At 45.9% G+C, this 9,444-nt stretch overlaps 1 pseudogene; it reads left to right on the plus strand.

The window, feature by feature from the left end:
• The first annotated feature begins 296 nt into the window (after positions 1–296).
• LOC121539818 lies at positions 297–7,995 on the plus strand (annotated as a pseudogene).
• The last annotated feature ends 1,449 nt before the right edge of the window (positions 7,996–9,444 follow it).

Below are 9,444 nucleotides of genomic sequence, written 5' to 3' on the forward strand. Positions count from 1 at the left end.
AAGAAGTTACAGGTCTGTGAGAGCCAGAAATCTTGCTTGTTTGTAGGTGACCAAGGCCATTCTCTCTGATTGATTTCAAATAGTTTGTCATGTACGGTAGGATATTAGAATTGCCCATTTGTGTTAAAAAAGCCAGTTACCAATACTGTGATGTAAAGTACATGCCATGACATCTCTTTGGGTTTAGAAAGTCATTTTAGACCACCTGTGGTGTGTGAATGAGTAGGATTGAAGTTGTCTCTAAACAAACCTGTACCATGTCGCTCTCTCTCTGTTAGCTGATGAGTAAAGAGAACATGGCCCAGTTTGGAGCAGAGCCACCGGGGGATGTAGAATCACAGGTGAGAGGAGGAGATCCACTGTGTTTGGCCTCTAATAGTCTATATTATTGTTGCTGACTGTGCATGTCTGTCTATAGTTGACACTGGAGGACCTGGAACAAGAGGTGAGAGGAGATCCACTGTGCTAGGCATCTGATAGAATGCTATTGTCTGTATTATAGTTGTTATTGTTTGTGTGTCTCTCTATAGTTGACTGCTTGTCTTAGACTCTTTAGTTAGTACTGTGATATTGCTCGTCTCTCCTTGGGCCTGCTGAAGTAGGCTGTATAGAAGCTAGCTGTATTGTTAAGTGTGTGTGTGTATCTAGTTGAAGAAGGCTCTCGAGGACCTGGCAGATCTGATGGCAGAAAAGGAGGAGCTAGCCCAGCGCTGTCAGGAGCTCGACGTACAGGTACACACACATTTTAAATACTTTATTTGAATCAACAAATAAGATTAGCTCATAAAGAATTCATACATTTCAAAGGTTGTTTATGCAAGGACACTTAAGGAAACAAAAGCACCTTCTCCTCCACACAGCTAGGCTGCCCATAACGGCAAGCCTGCAATCTGAAGGCCACATACCGTAAGCCGAGGCTGCCAAATATCAATGACACACACACACACAACCCTGGTACTGTATAAACTGGGTCTGTGTTATGTGCAGTGATGTCAGAGGCAATTGTCTGTGGCTGGTGTAGCAGAAGGGCTGTGGTATTACAGGCTAGGCCTCTCTGCTCTCCCCCTACCTGCTCTCTCTGCCATACCCTGCTCTGCCTGGCTGGGGAAAACATAGTACAGGACAAAATTCTGCTGCTGGTTACTGATTAGGTCAAGTCCATGTTGTATGGGCCTCTCTTCTCGTGTCTCCAGATTGAGTTGTTACAGTAGATCACCAGTGTCTCTCTTCAAGGACACACAGAGGTAAGTCAACATGGCTGCTTGTCGTCAAGGCGGACTAAAAACATCTAACGGCTGATTGCAGAGGCGGATTAAAACATCTATACCCTCTCTTGCTCTCTGTCGCTAACACGTATCACTAACCTAAACTACGCGTGTGTTAATTTGTAGTGTTTGGGAACAGGTGGAGCGAAGACGCTGAATTGAATTATGTTTTTCTTTATGCACACACACACACATAAAGCTTATATTCCCAAGGATTGTCCCTGACATAAAGCATGACTAATGAACAGAGGAGCGTGTGTGTGTAAGGGAGATAAACTAACCAGCCTTTCAACCTATTCATTAACATGTTGATGTTGTTCAAGGTGCTATGAGGCTTCACTGCACTGTACTGTAATTTCAGGGTGTAATAATGATGCTTTGTTTGTTGAACAGTTGGTGAGAACGGGTCTTTCCCACTGGAGATTAATTTACACTTATCACATCATCTCTCAAAGACTCTTCTAGTTACCTTTCTCCCCATTCTTCAGGCATCTGTGACCATTTATGTGGTTCTGCCGTATTGGATGAACTTGTAAAAAATGGTGGTTTGATAGTTATGTTCGCGCAACTAATTCATATTTTGGGATTGAGACACAGCAGACCTTTGACCCTGGTCAGGTGACGGTCCTTCAGGAGGAGCGGAACAGCCTATTGGCTGAGAACGACGCGCTGACGGGCCGAGCCAATCAGCTGGACTCGTTTGATGACCCGAGCACGCCCTCTGGACGGAAACACAGCCAGCTACAGATACAGCTAGAGACACTACAGGAGGAGAACTTCAGGTGTGTGTGTGTCATGTGTCAGTGAAAACACATCGCACTGGAACGACGCTTAGAGTTATTCAACACAGCACTTACAGATTTCTCTCTCTCTCCCTCTTTGTGTGTGTGTGTGTAGGCTAGAGGCAGCTAAGGATGACTACCGTATCCACTGTGAGGAGTTGGAGAAGCAGCTGATCGAGGTTCAGCATCGTAACGACAAACTAACCAGCCTGGCCGAGGAGTCACGAGTACTTAAAGACGAACTCGATATCCTCAGGTGTGTTTGGTGGTGTTCTAGGTCCTTTATTGCAGTTGTAATCGTCAGATCTTCTGTGACGTGCATCACGTCCTGGAATATGTATAAATGGGAGTGGGAGAGAGGAAGTGGTCAGTTTGAAGCAAGGGTAGACCAGTAAGAATGTGCTGTTTAGGTCCTTGCTTTAATCTATTTGCCTGCTTTATTTATTTATCTTTATAAATTCAATTAAATGCAATAAATTATCAATTTTGTGGTGTGTGTGTGTGTGTGTGTGTGTGTGTGTGTGTGTGTGTGTGTGTGTGTGTGTGTGTGTGTGTGTGTGTGTGTGTGTGTGTGTGTGTGTGTGTTTAGGAGCTGTTCGGACCGTGCTGTGAAGCTGGAGGCGTCAGTAGAGACATACAGGCGTAAACTGGAGGACCTGGGAGATCTGAGGAGACAAGTCAAACTGCTGGAGGAGAAGAACATGACCTACATGCACAACACTGTCGATCTGGAGGAGGAGCTATGTAAGGATAACGCTGCCCGCGCACAGCCAGAGACATACAAGAGACAGGTGAGACATGTACTAGACAAGATCATTCCTAAAGTTGTCCCCTCCCTTCTGCTCTATGGGTCTGACAGAACTGGGTTGGGGAAAGCAATATGCCGGAACTCTGTGACGCTTTTGCCCTCACCTAACAAGTCGTCTCTGAGGAGACATCATTTTGGAGTGACAAACAGCCAATCAGGGGGCTTACTTAATCTACATCCTGTTTCCTGCCAGGTCCAGGAGCTGCACCGGAAGTTGTCAGAGGAGTCTCGGCGGTCAGACAACCTGGCATACGAAAATAAGAAGTTTGAAGAGAAACACGATGCCGTGATGAAGGAGAAAGAGGTATGGACTGGATCCCAACACTTTCTACTCCAACCTACCTGGTCCCCCTGACATGCAAACACATTAGGGGGAGGAACTAAGGAATGTTTTAGGCAATAGTCTAATGCTATTGGCTTATCTCCTCCTCTATCTCCTGATGATGATGTCATCAGAGGATCATCATCGAGCGAGACTCTCTGAAGAAGACCAATGAGGAGCTGCGATGTAACCAGGCTCAACAGGACCAGCTCCTACAAGCAGGTAGCTCATTGGACCATCACATTGACAATGTAGACTGACTGGTGCTGCATATGATTGGAAAGCAGATTTAATGTAGTTGAGGTTTGGTTTCCTTTGATAAACAGTGTTGGCGTGTTTGACATTGCCGCCGACTTTACAGCCGAGTCAAGACAAACCACCATGCATCATAAATAACTACTCAGTGTTATTTTTAGATCAGTCAGTCACAATATACCCATGATTCAGCACGGTTTCGACCACGGCCTGTGTCTCTCTGAAGCTTACAGATACACATGGTTACTGATCTCCTCTCTGTTTGTCCACAGGGATGGCAGGGATGCCAGCTGGCAGTCCAAGCCATGATAACCTTGCTGCTGAGATCCTACCTGTAGAGTACAGGTAATAATTTAGTAATTGTGTTTTGTGTGTGAGACACTGACTGCGCTAACTGTGTGTGTCCTTGTCCATACAGGGAGAAGTTTATCCGGCTCCAGCATGAGAATAAGATATTGCGTGTGCAGCAGGAGGGATCAGAGAATGAGAAGATCTCTGAACTACAGATACTGCTAGAGGTGGCACACAGAACCCGCTCCGAACTGGACACTGAGAACAGGTAAGCTGTGTGTGTGTTTTTTACTCCCTGTTTGACTGTGATGTACTTCCTGTGTGTCTGATGTACTTCCAGGTTAAGCAGGGAGAGGGTCACTGAGCTGCAGCAGCAGGTAGAGGATCTACAGAAAACCCTACAGGGCCAGGGAGCCAAGACTGATGACGTGAGGTCTGCACTATAGTATACACACTATACACATAACCATGATGATACTACACAGCTACGGAAAGCCCTACATGGCCAGGGAACAAGACTGACAACATGAGTGCAACCAGACATATAACCTTACAGTATACTGCTATATCAAACATTAACCCTAAATACTGCATAATACTGCCTCTCATATGTACAGTAGCAGCTGTGAGGTAACAGTAGCTGTGTGTTACAGCTACTGTTACAACTGCTCTTTATTTGCAGTCTCACCTGAAGAGGAAACTGGATGCTCATATGTAAGTATGGTCCATACTGCTTTGTGAGACCTTTATGGCTGCATTTACACAGGCATCCCAATTCTGATCTTTTGTTCACTAATTGATCTTTTGACCAATCAGATCTGAAAAAGATCTGGTGTGAAAAGATCTGATGTGATTGGTCAAAATTAGTGGGAAAATGATCAGAATTGGGGTGCATGTATAAATGCAGCCATAGTTCCTTCTGTCAGAGAAATTTGTAAAGTAAGGTGTTTTATTACCTAGGGTGTAACTGAACGAGGCGCAGGATGAGATCATGAAGAAGAAAGAACTCCTGGAGGACTTGCAGCCAGACAACACACAGACCTGTGAGTACAACTGTAACACAACCATAACACGACCACAACACTGGCGGTATAGTTCTCAGAGTAACCCCAGTGAGTGTTGTTTGTCTGTCCCTTAGCTCTGAGACTGGATGAGCTGATGGCTGCTCTGAAGAAGAAGGATGATGACATGAGAGCCATGGAGGAGAGATACAAGATGTACCTGGAGAAAGCACGCAATGTGAGTCATCATTCCTTAATCATTCATTCCTTCTCACATCCAACTAGACACAAGCCTACCAGACGAGCTAAACCACTTCTATGCTCGCTTCGAGGCAAGCAACACTGAAGCATGCATAAGAGCACCAGCTGTTCCGGATGACTATGGTAGCCAATGTGAGTAAGACTTTTAAGCAGGTCAACATTCACAAGGCCGCAGGGCCAGACGGATTACCAGGACGTGTACTCTGAGCATGTGCTGACTAACTGGCAAGTGTCTTCACTGACATTTTCAACATGTCCCTGACTGAGTCTGTAATACCAACATGTTTCAAGCAGACCACCATAGTCCCCGTGCCCAAGGACACTAAGATAACCTGCCTAAATGACTACCGACCCGTAGCACTGACGTCTGTAGCCATGAAGTGCTTTGAACCGCCCCAACAGATCTACAGATGATGCAATCTCTATTGCACTCCACACTGCCCTTTCCCACCTTGACAAGAGGAACACCTACGTGAGAATGCTATTCATTGACTACAGCTCAGCGTTCAACACCATAGTGCCCTCAAAGCTCATCACTAAGCTAAGGATCCTGGGACTAAACACCTCCCTCTGCATCTGGATCCTGGACTTCCTGACGGGCCGCCCCCAGGTGGTAAGGGTAGGTAACAACACATCTGCCACGCTAATCCTCAACACAGGGGCCCCTCAGGGGTGCGTGCTCAGTCCCCTCCTGTACTCCCTGTTCACCCATGACTGCATGGCCAGGCACGACTCCAACACCATCGTTAAGTTTGCCGACGATACAACAGTGGTAGGCCTGATCACCGACAACGATGAGACAGCCTATAGGGAGGAGGTCAGAGACCTGGCCGTGTGGTGCCAGGATAACAACCTCTCTCTCAACGTGACCAAGACAAAGGAGATGATTGTGGACTACAGGAAAAAAAAGGAGGACTGAGCACGCCCCCATTCTCTGTAGTGGAACAGGTTGAGAGCTTCAGGTTCCTTGGTGTCCACATCACCAACGAACTATCATGGTCCAAACACACCAAGACAGTCGTGAAGAGGGCACAACAAAGCCTATTCCCCCTCAGGAGACTGAAAAGATTTGGCATGGGTCCTCAGATCCTCAAAAAGTTATACAGCTGCACCATCGAGAGCATCCTGACTGGTTGCATCACCGCCTGGTATGGCAATTGCTCGGCCTCTGACCGCAAGGCACTACAGAGGGTAGTGCGTACGGCCCAGTATATCACTGGGGCCAAGTTTCCTGCCATCCAGGACCTCTATACCAGGCGGTGTCAGAGGAAGGCCCTCAAAATTGTGAAAGACTCCAGCCACCCTAGTCATAGACTGTTCTCTCTGCTACCGCACGGCAAGCGGTACCGGAGCGCCAAGTCTAGGTCCAAAAGGCTTCTCAACAGCTTCTACCCCCAAGCCATAAGACTCCTGAACAGCTAATCATGGCTACCCGGATCCCCACCCCATCTTTTTACGCTGCTGCTACTCTGTTAATTATTTATGCATAGTCACTTTAACTCTACCCACATGTACATATTACCTCAACTAGCCGGTGCCCCCGCACATTGACTCTGCACCGGTACCCCCCTGTATATAGCCTCCCTACTGTTATTCTATTTAACTTCTGCTCTTTTTTTCTCAACACTTTTTTGTTGTTGTTGTTTTATTTTACTTTTTTATAAAAAAATTAATGCATTGTTGGTTAAGGGCTGTAATTAAACATTTCACGGTAATGTCTTCACCTGTTGTACTCGGCGCATGTGGCAAATAAAATTTGATTGGATTTGATTTGAAAAAGTGATTTCTGATGAAGCCCTCTCTCTCTGTCTCGGTACTGTAGGTGATCCGTGCATTGGACCCCAAGCTGAACCTAGCCACAGCAGAGATCCAGGCTCTAAAGAACCAGCTGACGGACAGAGACGAGGATCCTCAGCCTGGAGTTAACAATTACCTTTAACCCATGGCCCTGACCTTTGGCCTCTAACCATAACCATCAGCCAGGAGACACTCATTCACATAGGGATCCATAGTACTCATCTCACAATGCACTCTCGACCTCTAGTATTGATAGTTTCTCTCGCTCTCTCTGTGTCTCTCTCTGTAGAGGGAGTGTGAGCAGGCAAAGCTGAAGGTGTATGAAGAGAAGCTGATTGTTACAGCATGGTACAACAAGGTTAGAACATTTTAGACCTCGTATTTCCTTTGAAAATAAATTACAGGAATGTACAGTTTACAAATGTTACTTATGCAGAGCTTTTGTTCCAACTCAAATAAACATTCCTGCTGTCTGTATTCCGCCCCCTCCAGAGTCTGAGCTTCCAGAAGCTGGCGATCAAGGCCCGTCTGGGGGGTCGCTCCACCTCCATGGTGCCCCCTGCCCAGTCCTTCCTGACCCAGCAGCACCAGGTCACCAACGCCACTCGCAGGACCCTCTCTGTCAGCATGCCTGCCACCACCACTAAGTAGACCTGGGACAGGTGACTACTGAGGTGGGCCACCGAGTGTACAGGCTTCTGCTATTAAAGTTGAACCATGATTAGTTCAATCAGGTGTGTTAGTGCTGGGCTGGAACAAAGGCCTGCTTACACTGCAGCCCTCTAGGACAGGGATCTCCTACATCTGACATAAACAAACAAATGGCTCCTCTCTAGCTCCTGTCCAGAAGTGCACACTCAAGTGACCTTAAGCACACTAGTTCTCATCCCCTGGAGAGGGGACAAGCATGCGCTGACTGACTTGAACATGAGCACTAACACAGTTATACGCCCCACTACAGTTTAGGATGTTTATAATCTCCTGGAATGAGTTTGGTCGGAGTTGGCAACCCTACCAACATGCTTTATTAGCCTAGCACATAACACTGACTGAGCCCTACAATATAACTGTGTTAGCCTAGCTAGCAGCAGGCTCTGACTAGCAGTGATTCTTAATCTCGACATATCCTGACATGTTCACTGAGTGTACAATACATTAAGAACACTTTCCTAATATTGACTCCAATGCTTCCCACAGTTGTGTCAAGTTGGTTGGATGTCCTTTGGGTGGTGGACAATTACACACGGAAAACTGTTGAGCATGGAAAAACCCTGCAGCGTTGCAGTTCCTGACACAAACCGGTGCGCCTGGCACTACCATACCCTGTTCAAAGGCACTTAAATATTTTGTCTTGCCCATTCACCCTCTGAATGGCACACATACAATCCATGTCTCAAGGCTTAAAAACCCTTCTTTAACCTGTCTCCTCCCCTTCATCTACACTGATTGAAGTGGATTTATCAACTGACATCAATAAGGGATCATAGCTTTCACCTGGATTCATCTGGTCAGTCTGTCATAGAAAGAGTTTTGTACACTCAGTGTGTATTAAGTCAGAGATACAGCTGAAGTTGGAAGTTTACATACACCTTAGCCAAATATATTTAAATTCAGTTTTTCACAATTCCTGACATTTAATCCTAGTAAACATTCCCTGTCTTAGGTCAGTTACGATCACCACTTTATTTTAAGAATGTGAAATGTCAGAATAATTGTAGAGAGAATTATTTATTTCAGCTTTTATTTCTTTCATCACATTCCCAGTAGGTCAGAAGTTTACATACACTCAATAAGTATTTGGTAGCGTTGCCTTTAAATTGTTTAACTTGGGTCAAACGTTTCGGGTAGCCTTCCACAAGCTTCCCACAATAAGTTGGGTGAATTTTGGCCCATTCCTCCTGACAGAGCTGGTGTAACTGAATCAGGTTTGTAGGCCTCCTTGCGTACACACGCTTTTTTAATTCTGCCCACACATTTTCTATAGGATTGAGGTCAGGGCTTTGTGATGGCCACTCCAATACCTTGACTTTGTTGTCCTTAAGCCATTTTGCCACAACTTTGGAAGTATGCTTGGGGTCATTGTCCATTTGGAAGACCCATTTGCAACCAAGCTTTAACTTCCTGACTGATGTCTTGAGATGTTGCTTCAATATATCCACATAATTTTCCTTCCTCATGATGCCATCTATTTTGTGAAGTGCACCAGTCCCTCCTGCAGCAAAGCACCCCCACAGCATGATGCACCAGTCTCCCCCTTTTCCTCCAAACATAACGATGGTCATTATGGCCAAACAGTTCTATTTTTGTTTCATCAGACCAGAGGACTTTCCCCAAAAAGTATGATCTTTGTCCCCATGTGCATTTTCCAACCGTAGTCTGGGTTTTTTATGGTGGTTTTGGAGCAGTGGCTTCTTCCTTGCTGAGCGGCCTTTCAGGTTATGTCGATATAGGACTAGTTTTACTGTGGATATAGATACTTTCTTACCTGTTTCCTCCAGCATCTTCACAAGGTCCTTTGCTGTTGTTCTGTGATTGCTTTGCACTTTTCGCACCAAAGTACGTTCATCTCTTGGAGACAGAACGCGTTTCCTTCCTGAGCGGTATGACGGCTGTGTGGTCCCATGGTGTTTACACTTGCGTACTATTGTTTGTACAGATAAAC

This window comes from Coregonus clupeaformis, chromosome 26, assembly GCF_020615455.1.
Source record: "Coregonus clupeaformis isolate EN_2021a chromosome 26, ASM2061545v1, whole genome shotgun sequence".
NCBI classification, from domain to species: domain Eukaryota; kingdom Metazoa; phylum Chordata; class Actinopteri; order Salmoniformes; family Salmonidae; genus Coregonus; species Coregonus clupeaformis.